Source organism: Sceloporus undulatus, chromosome 3 (assembly GCF_019175285.1).
Source record: "Sceloporus undulatus isolate JIND9_A2432 ecotype Alabama chromosome 3, SceUnd_v1.1, whole genome shotgun sequence".
Taxonomy (NCBI): Eukaryota; Metazoa; Chordata; class Lepidosauria; order Squamata; family Phrynosomatidae; genus Sceloporus; species Sceloporus undulatus.
The window spans coordinates 117,379,344-117,393,762 of record NC_056524.1 but is presented as its reverse complement, the minus strand read 5'-3'; positions in this window follow the sequence as shown (position 1 = coordinate 117,393,762).

The window sequence follows — 14,419 nt, the reverse complement described above, 5'->3', positions numbered from 1 at the left end:
AGACATCTCTAGTCTGAGCTAGGATAAATGTTAAAACCCTCTTGAGAAATATAAAGAAATGGGGACATCTTTAGAGGAGCCTTGACATATTTCTTTTCACACAAAGCCCTATTTTATTATCTCTGGGGGAAATGAGCTATCTCTAATGTCACATAATTACTTCAATACTTAAATCTGATAATTGAACAGCTTTTAAACAAAGGTAGGCATCTTTGTAGATCTGCCAAATAAAAGGCCCTGCTTTCCAAAACTATAAAGTTTGAAGGAAAATTCAAAGAAAATGACAAATTTTAAATTTAGGTATGTAGCAGATAATATTCTTTCCACCACATCATTCCATGCAATGGTCTACACTCAATAGTATTGTTCTGCTAGAAAAATGAATACTACTTGATGGTCAGATTATCTCTCCCCATGAAGCATTTCACACATGTCTCATAACTATCCTAGAACATTGGTACAGCAGATCCAGGGTGTGTGTGTGTGTGTGTGTGTGTGTGTGTTAACTATTGTGTCATGGGAAGGAAAAAAAACTCTTTGTGTAAATGGAAGTCCACTGTCATAATATCTGATTCAGACCAATACGTTCACTTTTAAAATTAGCAGCAAATCCAAAATGTTCTGGCTAGGGAAAACAGGTGGAATTGTAAACAAAATAATTTATCTAAGGTTAACCAAATTTCTGTGCTTGGGAATGTTGCCACATACCTGCACAAATATATGAATGGATGAGTTGATCCTGAATATGGATCAAATGAGCTTAAAATATTGAGCCACATCAAAACAAGGGAGAAGAGCATTAAAGCAATGGCTTTTGGAATAAAGGACATTGTAGGTATATTTCTATGCATATCGAGAGTGAGCAAGACTTTTATTTTGTTACATATGTAATTATATGTAAACAAAATTTGTAAAAAATAAATGAACGAGAGAAAAATCAAATCTGAAAAACCTATCCGTATTCATGTCTATTTCACTTCAATTATTTTTTTAAAGTCAGAATTCACAAAATTTGCAAAACTCAAATATAGTTAAAAACAACCATACATGTTCCCCTCTCCCTATTCAGAAGCAAGTCTTACTGAGCTTAATGAGCTCAGTGTGCCTGGGATTGGATACCAATTTATTTTCCCACATCACTAATATATATGGCTTAGCTTCCAGTATTCAAAGTTGCATAACTGTTCATCCTTAACCTTTTCCCATGAAAATATGGAACTGCTTCTTCCACAAGTTCATTGTGATTGATAGATGTGGCTCCTAAGTGATGATGGTAATGAGACATTTAAATTAAACACACTTCGGCCATTATTATATGGCGGGCCTGAGGTACTTTAGCTTGGATTGACAAAGATCTTCCCTTTGTCCACTTTGATGTAATACTTTCACATAAATTTGTAGAATATCTCCAATAAATTCATCACAATTATCTGAATTACTTGGGAAATGTTTCCTACAAGAAAAGATAAATACCCCCAGGAAACAGAAGCTAGAAAAATATTTGGTACTTCTATTATTTACTATTATTTATCTTCCCCTTATGAAAATGCCAGCCATCTCGAATTCTTTAGGCTGAAATCCTAAATACACTTGATAGAGCATACTCACCATTAAACACAATGGGATTTACTTCTGGGAAAACTTGAAGAGCATTGTATTATTGAAGGCTTAACAATGTCTGCTTAGAAGAAATTACATTGTATTGAACAATGCTTACTTCAGATTGCAGTATAAGTATTATACATTTAACAGTGAATAAAATGTATATAAGCAGCAATTTCTCTTAATGAACTATGTTAGTTCATTACCACCACTCCCCACCACCACTCCCTTCTCCTTTTGTGTTGTGTCTTTTTAGATTGTAAGCCTGAGGGCAGGGAACCGTCCAATTAAAAAGATTGTATGTACAACGTTGTGTAAATTTACAGCGCTTCATAGATAAAGGTTAATAATAATAATAATAATGTTAGATGAATAAACTGAAAATGAAAATGAAAGCTTCACCTCTTTATATTCAAATTTCAAAGAGTGCAACACAACTGCCAAAGTAACACTGCAACTTTTTACCATAGATATAATGCTAGCAACTAATGCACAGACATACTCTGCATTATTTCTGTTTACGAAGGTCATCATGAAGTGTTTCTGAGTGATTCTCTAACATGTTGAGGCTCAGTCTAGTCAGAATTCAGTTGAATGGCACAAAGGAGAAGACAAGTGAGAATCCCCTCTTATTTCTAACAAGGAATTAACACCCAGAAATTCCTCAGTATAATACACTGGTATAACTCCATCAGTATAGGCAGTTGTGGCAGGAGCGAAAAGGCGGAGGGCACAGTGGCCATGGCATGAGTAAGGCATGGAAGAAATAGGCTGTTCTGCCCTGATGGATTTTGCCTGCCTTCCCTCACTACCAGACAACTACAGAGAAATTGCAACCATCAACATAGTGCAGAACTCCAGTTGATACATATTTTCATCATATCCTTCCCATAAATGTAAATTTTTCATTACATCCTCACAATACTGCAGGCTTAATTTTACCTCAGGATAAAAGCTTATTACAAAGACTTGCTGACTAGAGTAATTTGCCCATATATGTAAGCCTTTGGAAAGGGAAGACGATCAAAAACACATCCTTCACACAGACTATGAGCTAGCCTAGAGGGTAGGGTGAGAGGAAATGACATTCTTGTTCTCTCTCCTGGACAGAGTGACACACAAATTCAAGTATGGCAGTTACCTGCTGTGGGGCTGGTGGCTCCAAGGGCAGTGATTCTGCTCTTGATTTTAGTCTAGACTCTGAATGGGGCTATGCTAGGGGCTGATCAGAATTTGGCAATATATTCAGTGGTTTGGGCTCTAGTCCTTTACACTTGGGCACTGAATGAGTTTGGGTGAGTCACACTCTCTCAGCCTTAGATGATGGAAATGGGAAACTCTCTCTGAAGAAACTTGCCAAGAAAACCCTCTAGTAGGTTTGTCTAGGGTTGTCATAAATCAGAAAATGACTTCAAGGCACACAACAATAATGCTACAATTTATTTATGTTCTGGTATCATAGGATTATCACATTCCATGCCCTACTATAGGTGCCAATTTTGCTTTCACCCATGTTCATAAACAAAAAGGAGTTTATTTCTAATACGTGATTTACAAACTTCAGTTAATTCTTGAAAAGTGAACTGAAGCATTTTTTCCTGTTTTTAATTAGCCAAATTCAATCTATTCCAGCCTAATGTGTCATAGCATCTGTGTGCTATGAAAAAAGGTCCTGGGTCGGGGGAGAACATATATCAATTTAACTAATGTAATGAAATGCCTGTGTGACTGAATTCAAAACTTTTAGGAGTTAAGCACTCTAAACTCTGAGACAGCATAGATGAATATGTCACTTTTGGTTTATCACCGATTTGGATTTGTATTGTTTAGGTTTTTTATTATTTAAATATAGAGAAATATATGTTTTGGGTTAAATTTTTATCAAAAATGAACAAAACAGAATTCCACTCATGCCACTATCCTATAGTGGGAAGAAATGCAAGTTTCATTAAAATATGACATTGGTAACAGACATTACTGAGAGGAAGCTGGAACCTAGGTAAAAGGCTGCCGTGTTTAATGGCAGTTGTGTTTCCTGCAATTTCCAGTTTTGTCATTACCCTGATTAATAAATCTGGTATTGCAATGTCTTGCTTTGGATATCCTGTTAGTGCTTTTAGGGTCTAATATTTGAACAAACAGGGTGGTGTGTGTGTGTGTGTGTGTGTGTGTGTGTGTTGCTTTAAAAATGTTGTACCAGCCAGGCCAGAATTTTTCAGTCCTAGCACAAGAATAGACTATTTCTTCTGTTGTGATCCAGGAATTCACTTAAAATTGGTAAGTTCCCGGTAAGAATGTAGAAAGATTATACTCACCCTTTTTAAAATTTTCACAATTAGAGATTTTTTTCCAGACATTTGCTTTTTGCAAGCAGCTGTCAAAATACTAGGGAATGATCCAGATGCACTGAAGCTAAATAAAGTCTCCTAAGATTTACTCATTAGGCACAAATTATTAATTAATCACACCTTCATGCATAATTCAACTCTTTTGCATAGCCCAGCAAGTAATCATTAAGAGGAAATTGGTTGAGGGTTCTACTCAATACACAACAATAACATAAGACAAAGATGCTTTGAGGAGAATTTTTTGTGGCGTCTTTTTTGCTCTTTTGTGGCCTGTACTGAGGCTAACTGCATTTGAGGCTAATGAAAGATTAATAACCCTTTCATTACCAAATAGGGGGAGGAATCACAATAGCACTGGAGCACAAAGGCTGGGTGCTATAATCCTTTTCTCTCCAGGCACTTTCTCAGTAAAAACATACTATTCCCATGCAATAATTAGTATTGTTGTCTGAATGTCTTGTTGGTGCAATTCAATTCACTATATGGAATTACTTTAGGGTCTCATCTGGAGGAGGAACTTAACTTTCTTTGTCCTGGATTTACATTATTGATGCTCCCCCACTCAGCTAGACAATCTGATTTTGGGTTAATAGTCAGTGCATGCATTGAGGCTTTCTGATGTAAAATACAGAAAAATATGACAGATTGCCAGGAGGAAGCAAATACTTTCTCCATTTTGTCTGCTGGCACATTTTACACACTATGCAAATCTTGGTCACATGTTTGTATACAGTCACCAAAAATGAATATGTTTGCATATACTTCCTAATCTCTGTTCCTGCAAGCCACATCATCCATAGGTGCACATATACCCAGCATTCTGTTATCCAGTCTTTTGTATGAGCCTAGGTAACTACTATTAGGCAGAGGTGTTTGTCATCCATAAATGTACCCCTCCCATTTCCCAGCCCCTGGGGCCATCCAAAATGCCCTTTAAGTCCCCATGCTTCCAAATTTTTTTAAGTGGGAGGAGGTTTGCCCAAAATGTAATTTAAATGCTCAAAATGATGCTTGTTTTGCTCCCTCTATGCCTGACCGCCAATCTCCAAAAGAATGGGAGGGGAGGAGAGAAAACGTTTGACTGAAAATTAAACTGGAATCATATCATTTCCAGTTTCTGTCTGGAGTGTTTGTGCAGCATGCTGGGAGTTGGGAGACGAGATGGTCACCACTCTCTGCACAGTTGTTGACATATGACAACTATCCAGAGATAGTTTTATATCTATATTCAATGGATATGTTTTCTCTCTTTCAAGCACAGGAGTGGAGGACTATGTTTACATGACTGGTGGGATTCAGACATTGAAAATGTCCTCAAACTCATCAGATATACTTAACTCCATACCATCTTAATTAAGAACAGAAACAGCAAAATGCAGGCCTATGACTAACACCTTGCCTGATGAAGACGCCAGTGAAGCTTGAAAAGCTTGCAACATACATATTATGCATTTTGGTTGACCAATAAAGGTATCAATGTTTGGTGGATTTTTGATTGGATTTGCTAAATGGCCAACATGGCTACTCCTGGATGTTTTCTGGATTTTAAGATACTGCATTATAGGTGGAACAGGCAACTCCTAAAAAGTCAGCCAGTGGACTGGGACCTTCCTATTTGAGGTTTTGATCTCCAATAAAGATAAAAACATTTTTTTCCTTCTTAAATTTGGACTGGATTGGCATGATTTACCTCAACACCACCTAATGCTTTCCTGATGCAAAAGCATGGAAGCTTCTTGAGAAATCCAGTGTCCTCTGCCTACAAAGGGGCCTGCAGTCTCGCAAAGATGGAGACATATTAGATTGCAAAGGAAGTGTCTTTGTTGAGATGCAAATGGATGTTAAATTTCCTTGACTATGAAAATCTCCCAGTTACCACATGGCCAGAAAGAGGAGGTGCCAGCCTGCAAGTTATGCCCTTCCATATCATTTTAATTATGAACAGAAACATCAAAATGCAGGCATATGACTAACATCTTCAATTTTTTTCACCTGTTTGGTTTGTAACACCTTGCCTTATAAAGAAGCCAGTGAAGCTTCAAAAGCTTGCAACATGTATATTGTGCATTTTTTGGCCAATAAAGTATCACTGGCGTGTTACAGACCACCCCTTTGAGGCGGCCTGTACCCGCCCCTTTCCCCGGGGTATCTGGGCTTCAGCGGCCAGAACGGCAGCTGCTTGGCCCCTTTCTCCTTTGCGCTGCTGGGCGCAGCCGTGTGAAGGCTGCGCCCAGTGGTGCAAACCAGGAAGGAGTTCTGAAACGGAGCTCCTTCCTGCTCCACGCAAAGGGCGCACTTCACAAAGTGGATCAAAGATGAACACATGCATCTCTTGCCCACACAATTATTCCTGTTGCAGAGCTAACAAGAATAATTGCTTCATTTTTCCTCACCATAAGTTAAATATAACACTGATCCACTTTCAACAGACATGAGTTACAGATGGTTATGATGGCCATGAGTCTATAAATCTACATCTAAATGACTTTTGCTGCTTCTGAAAGTAAGATTGAAGAGAATTCAGGAGGATATTGAATAGCAATAGTTAATGTGATTCAGAATCTGTTTGTTAGTTTAAGCATTCTGTTGAACAACTGTGGGAGTATAATAACCACCATTCATGTTATTTAGGAATTGCCAAAGAAGTTTCCTTTGTTGGTCGCATGTAAATGTGGATGGCAATATTGTTGCCTTTGGAAAAGAGCAGTATGTTTATGTGGCAGTGATTCCTGGTTCGACAAATGCCATCCTCGCCAAGGTGTGTGGAGTTCATCAATAAAAATTCAAAGACTGTCTCTTGAATTTATATACATACTCATATACTTACACACAAACTAGTGATGTGACTGGAATAGCAGTAGAAATTACTGTGTGTCTGCATAAAATAAGAATGGAATAAGAGTGGTTCATATATGTACATGTGAAGAGAGAGAGAGAGACTGAGAAAGATGTTGCTGGTATCTCAAAACAAGATAAGTTAACTGTGATATAGATATATTTTCAGGTATATGAAACTGCCTATTTTTAGGGATAAACCTGACATGGTTCATTCTTGCATGGGAAATGAGAAAAATTATTTATTTTCCTACTCACTGTAAGATAGTTTTTGTTTTTTATGGGGGCTTGGAAAGGTTTTGTGTTACAAAACTAGTATCACTGGATATGTTGTTTACATGTTTTTGATCAATCAGTCAATTTCTCCCCAGCACACAACACACGCACACACACACAGAGATGCAAACACCTGCAATACATACTTGAAACATTAAAATGGATTCAAACTGGCATCATTTTTATTGAAATCGAGTTCAATGGAGAGCCACATCACCCTGCCTTCAAATACAGCCCAGAATAATTTCTGGGGCCTGTTGATTACAACTTACTTACAAATGCAAGTATAAGTGAGTCCTTATCAGTTCCCACCAAGTCCTGTAGGTAAATTTTTGGAAGGGAAGAAATTGTCAAATTCCTGTAGGGATATATCAAGGTGACTTATCTTGTCCAAAAGCTCAGCACCCGGAAGATTTTTCCCCACATATCACATTTACCATGACCAATAAAACTTGACATAAACATGACCAACACACATTACCCGATCAATGTTGTTGCTTTTTCGAATATAAGAGATATTTATCTAAATATATAAGATTAACATGCTCTATTCTTTTTAGAAGTGAGTTCAGGACCATTATTGGCTGAATTATTTAATAATTTAATTGCATGCCACATGATTTTAAAAACAATGCACTGTCTTACTTTTGTTTTGCTTTTTACATAAAGGATAATTTAACCATATATTTGCTCAATAACATTTTCTCATTGTTAGGAAGGATTGAATTAGGGGAATTTGATTAGCTCAAATATTACGAGAGGCGTGTCCTAACAACGCACGCAGCAGGATCATGTCCCTATGTGTATACCAGAGGTCATCTAGTCCAACCCGAAGAAACAGAGACTCCAATGCCAATGAGTTGCAATTAAAATATAAACATTTATTAAAGCCACACAACAAAAGGGATCACACACGCACACGCACATTCAATGCTAAAGCAAGGGAGGGGAAGAGTTTGGGGATAAAAGAGAAAGGATAGAGGCACCGTTGAAATAATTACCTTAGGAGTCTTCTCCAAGCGATGGATGTGAGGGATGTTGGCAAGTGGACATGGCCATGGGGAACAGAAAGCAAGCGGCGACCATGGTGGCTAGGAGCTAAGTTCCAGTGGGCTGGCTAACAAGAGGCCTGAAAGAGACAGTGGGCTTTGGCTTGCCCAAATGATTTCAGCAGGGTGCAGTGCCCAAGAGAGCTCGACAGAGTAGAGGTTTGGAATTGTAGCTCACAAGCCCAAGGAAGAGTGGAATCTAGGTCTTATTTATACTACAAAACATACCTGCAGGCTATAGCTACCTGCAGAACAAAGGTCTTGATGGCTATCTATTGACTAAGTCTAAAGTTAAACAATGGATACACAAAAGGGTCTGCCACTTCTTTGGGAGAAGACCACTATGCAGATGGCTGGGTACTTAATGCCATCAATAGGAGAGGCAAATTTCTTTTGTCCTCATAGCAACTCCCAGAACTGGTTTTAAAATCTACCTTTTGCTTATAGCCATGCCTTGCAAGGCTTGTCTGGCTACATGGTCAGCTCGCTTTTGGGATAATGGCGGCTGCAATGGGGTCAGTCAAGGGTCATGATTTTTGATCGCTTGTCACCCAAAATTTATATAAATCCAAACTCGGTAACATCATCATCATCCCTTTATTCCATTAATTCTGCACTAATTTTCTCCTTGAAAGAAGCAACATGTAATTTTAGCTATTTCTCCTAATGAAAGTCTGAAAAATACAAAGTTTTTGAAAACCATTCGCTGCTGAGACTTAGTCTTGCAAATTTGCATGTTAAATTTTTCTGTGAAGAGAACAGTATTTTTGTGCACATAAAACCCTGCATATATGAATATTTTCTGCATAGAAATATTGTTTTGTGTGCAAAACAAAAACAAACAAATGAAAAACATAATTTTTAGAATAAATCTTGAACTGTGAAGATTTTCATCATTCCAGGATTTTTTCTGTTGCATTTTTAAAATATTCCTCAAATTCCAAAATCTAATATTCCTCCAATTCCTAACTCTCAAACATCTTTACTTGTGATGAATAAATGTGGCATATATACTAAATGCACAGAAATAATCCAATCATTTATTCATAATGGTTGGCATTCAGGAGACACAATCTGATCCACAGATAATTCTTTAGATGGACTAAAATATTTATATTATAAAGAAACATATGTATTTCTGAAGAGAATTTTAGAGTGGGTTTGCCCCCTGCTACCAGGCAGATGGGGTTTAGAATCCATGTAAGCATGATAACCAAATTTTAACACCATTGACATAAAAGGCTAATGTATCTTTAGTCTGCCAGTTCATGGCTGGGAGCAGAGCATTGGGCTACAATCAGAGAAGGCAATAAACTATCATTCCAGAAATTTGCTTATGCTTTTCTCATGGCTGTTAGAACTGTACATGGGTCACATTGGTACATTTCAATTTCCATTGTTTGGTTCTTTATAACTCCAAATATCCACATTTCCAGATGCTTTAGCCTTGCTGGTTGGGTGGGTGCATGCTATCCAGATGACCTATTATCCAACCCAGGGGGCTGAAACCCAGCATCCCCTCTTTATTGTGGTAAATTGAGGACTGTGATGCTCTCTCCCCCTGCTGTATACCACCTGCTGCATCAATTTACCACAATAAGGATTATGTCACACCTACACATTTGTCACACCTGCACATTAAACATTTCAATTTTTGATATCAGATGAAGTAGTGAAGAGAATGGAACTGCATCCATTTCTAGCTCACAACAAGGATAAAGGAAATCTCTGAATTATACAATTCCAAATGTTATGAAATTTGCAGGGGGGGGGGAAGAAATCAAGGAGTCAGTCTATGCTTCAGACATATAAAGCAATCACACACCTTCCTATTCAGAATTAATCATCACTGAATTCAGTGGGGAAGATATAGATTTATTAGTTTGCCATCTTCAATTGTCTATTTAATGTCTATTATGTCTTTCCATGGAACTGGATAATAATACGGGGTAATGTTACTAGCACTGAAATCTTGTGCATTTTGGTGTGTGTAGTTCTCCCCAAGGCCCCAAATGGACTCTGAACTGTGGGCAGCCATAATCCCTGAGGCAAGAGGTCATGTCCACACTATCCCATAAGCACATCAAACAGAAGAGTTTGGGAGTTGTTGATGAGGAACTTTAACTCCTCCAAAGTCAGGAAGATAGGTGATTTAGATTTGTAATATCTACAGATGGTCTTTCTGGCTGCACTTTGAAAAGTGGAGAATCTTAAAGATTTTGGACACTCAGTTATCACTCTTGGTAAGACATATGTAGTCCATTTGCCCAGTAACTGGCTGCTATCACACTGCAGAATTAATGCAGTTTGATAGTGCTTTAATCAAATCCTACCACATCTTGTGGAATCTTGGGGTCCAGAGTTTGTTGTGGCACCAGAGCTCTCTTACAAAACTACAAATCCAACAATTCCATGACATTTAGCCATGGCAGTTACAGCAATGTCAAATAGCATTAATGCTGCAGTGTAGATGGAGCCTCTGAGGCCTTCAGGGATGGTTGCAGCAGATTCAGCTACACAAAATTAGTACATTGTTGATTATTAACATGCAAATTGGAATGTTTGCTTCATCACAAATTGCTGAATCACATGCTGAATCACTGGAATCCCCTGGCATAAACATGAATAGCTCAGCTTCCAAATGTCTCTATGTGTTATGTGATAAATAATTTCCACGGATTCTAAAACAATTGTAAAAACAACCTACATTTGAAAGTTTACTTGATGTCTCACCACTGTGTCTGCTAAATAACTCATAGAACCTGATATTTTACAATTAATGACATTTCCATATACAAAAAACAAACAAACAAAAAAACCCAGTCTCCAAACCAAATGTGTTCAAGCTTACATATCAGTTTCTGACAAATTGTTTAGTCATTGAGGGTTCTCTGGTCTTTATTCAATTCCTAATCTCAACTAAAGTAATCAACGGAATTAATAAAAGTGTTGATTTACCAAGGTTCCATTGATTCAGTCCATCTGACTAATATAAACTAACAAATGGTTTTAAGCTTGGGAATCAAATTAGTTTGCTACCAACTTTCATCAGATAGTGCTGGTGCAAAAGGTCACTGGAATTTATAAAAAGATTTTTTGTTTCTCTACTTTTACTATTCTCTGTGGAACATTTCATACCATATATTACATTCCTAAAAATCAGGACTTGTTGTAGGGTTTTGCATTCAGATATAGATATAGATATAAAAAGGGATGAATGAGAGACCTCTACCAAAAAATCTGAGAAATTAAAACCAAGTTCAAAACAGGGACAGGGATCCTCCATAGAGAAGAAAAAAACATAATGTGGGAACAAGAAGAAATAACAAGGCATTGGAGGCAATACACAGAAGAGTTATTCAAAAGAGATGAGAAAATGGATTACATTTGGAATGAGGAGTCATATGAAGATAAACCCCAAATTTTAAGAAGTGAAGTAAAATCTGCAATAAAGTAATTGGGAAAATATAAATCACCAGGAAGATTGAAGTTATACAACACACACACACACACACACACACACACACAGATGCAACTTTAGTCTTGATTAAAATATGCCAACAAATATGGAAAACAAAGAGGTGCCCAACAAACTGGAAACACTCAATATACATACCAATCTACAAGGGAGGAGATATAAAAGACTGCAGCAACTATAGGACAATAGCACTAATCTCACATAAAAGCAAAATAATGCTCAAAATTCCTGCAGCATGGACTCGAACTATACATGGAGAGAGAAATTCCAGAAATACAAGCAGGATTCAGGAAATGAAGGGGCACTAGGGACCACATTGCAAACATGAGATGGATAATGTAGTGCACCAAAGAATTCTAAAAAAAGAATCAGCATGTGTTCCATAGACTACAGCATAGCATTTGATTGTATAAATCACAAAAAGCTATGGAATGCACTCAAAGACCCAGGGGTACCACTACGTAATAGTTCTGATGAGGAATCTGTACCAAGGACAAGAAGCAGAATTTAGAGAAACAGAGTGGTTCCCAAAAGGGCTCTATCACCCTTCTTGTTTGACCTATATGCTGAAAATGTCATAAGAAAGGCAGAATTTGAATCAGAAATAAAGAGGAGTTAAGATAGAAGGAGCAACATTAACAATTTAAGATATGTGGATGACACCATAATATTAGCAGAAGACATTAAGGAATTGGAATAGTTAATAAGAAAGGTCAAAGATGAAAGTGCAGAGGTAGGTCTGACAAAACAAAAATAATGACCACAGAAGAAATATATAAATTCAATCTTGACAATAAGGAAATTAAAATAGTTCAAGAATTCCCATATGTAGGATCAAACATTGACCAGAAGGGAGACTGCAGTCAAGAAATAAGAAGTAGAGTAAGAATGGGAAGGTCAGCTATGACAGAACTAGACAAAATCCTAAAGGATAAAGATATACAGCCAAACACTAATATTAGATTCATCCAAGCCATTGCATTCCAAATTTCCATGTATGTATGTGAGAGCTGGACAGTGAAGAAAACAGAAACAAAGAAAATTAATTCATTTGGATGGCCGAAAAAGACAAACAAATGAGTCCTAGAACAAATCATGCCTGAACTCTCCCTAGAAGTCAAGATGACTAAATAGAGGCTGTCATACTTTGGCCACATCATGAGTTGACACTACACATTAGAAAAGAAAATGATACTAGGGAAGATAGAGGGCAGTAGAAAGCAAGGAATACCACATGCCAGATGGATAGATTCGACTAGGGGGTTATGGGCAAGGGTTTGCAGGATTTGGGCAAGGCAGTGGAGAATAAGGATTCTTGGACATGTCTCATCCACATGGTCTCCATGAGTCGGAGTCGACTCAAGGGCAGCCAACAACAACGATAGACATGATACACTCATGTTACTGGGACACACTCAGGTTATCATCAAGATGTTGCTCCATAGAGCTTAGGAACATGATTTTTCCCATCTCAGAGGGTGTTGTTGAGCCAGATATCACTGGGGCTGGCACCAGAGCCTATGAGCAGCATCACCTGCTCTGAAGCCACTCTTCTTGAAGTCTTGCTATGGTGCTGCAATTTCAAAACTTCAACAGAGATCTGGCACAAATATCATACTGAATCTTGGACAAAGTCTTGGGTGGCCAGAAATCTTATGAGACTTCAAGCTTTATTTTGCAGGCATATATGCCTACCCATGTGGTTGCCAGCCACTTTTTACTGGCCCTTCTATGCCACTCACATATACTTTGTATATCTTCAGGCTTTAGCTGGTCACCTCCTGGGGTCAGGAATTAATTTTCCCTTGTTACTGGAGCATTGGTTTTTCACTTTCCCTGAGGGTATTTCTCCTTTGGCTGCTTGCTTAGGTAAATTGTTGTAGTTGATACTTTGCACAATCAACAGCATTGCTGCTATCCTGACTCTAGTATTAGCTTTTCACTTGTATCAGTGCTTATCTTTCATGATTATGTATATTATGCATGCTGCTTTTTCACAACTGGAGGATATGGAAAGGAAGAGGGGACACTGGACACAAACCAAATTGGGGGAAGGAAAGCCATTGAGGGTCAATGAGGGGTATTAACTTGCATTTTGGGCAGATGCAAGTGACCCCTCACCTGACTATTAGGGCTAGTCTCTCCCCACTCCCACCAGTCACTGGGACTAGCCCTGAACAAACGTGTACCAGAGAGGCACAAGTGACAGCCCCTCTTGATCATGGAACCATTGGACCTCATGTCCCTCACATGTCCCCCTTATCCCCATTGTTTGAGCCTTCTCTCTTCCTGTGTGAAAACTTGTGTGTACTTTGGTATACATTTTGTCTTCAAGTTCATATTTTGCCCTAATATTTATACTTTTTAATGCACTTTTCTTATTGAGTACTGTGTCTTTGTGAATATTTTCATACATATATATATTTTAGTCATGAACAGTTTTGAAATATACACATGGTTTTGTGCACATCTTTTCTTTGTCAAAACACACCCCAAATGTATGAATCCCTGGAATATATGAAGCTGTGTAGCAAGATGTACTGTGTCCCATTACCAGTCTCAGGAGGTGTGAAATGGATGTTTTCATAGGGAAATGTGAATCCAACCATTTCTCTTTCATGCCTAGTGTGAAAAGGCAAGTGAGAAAACATACCAAACAGAAAGAGGTGGACATCAAATGTCAGACCATGGGAGATTATAAAATGCCAGCTAGATTGTAGTGATCCAATCTCACAGCTGCAACCTTTTTGAGGCTTTTTTATGGACATATCTCCTTTCACAAAAAAATGTTTATCATTTTTACCAGTTTACCAGTGAGGGGGAGAGAGGCC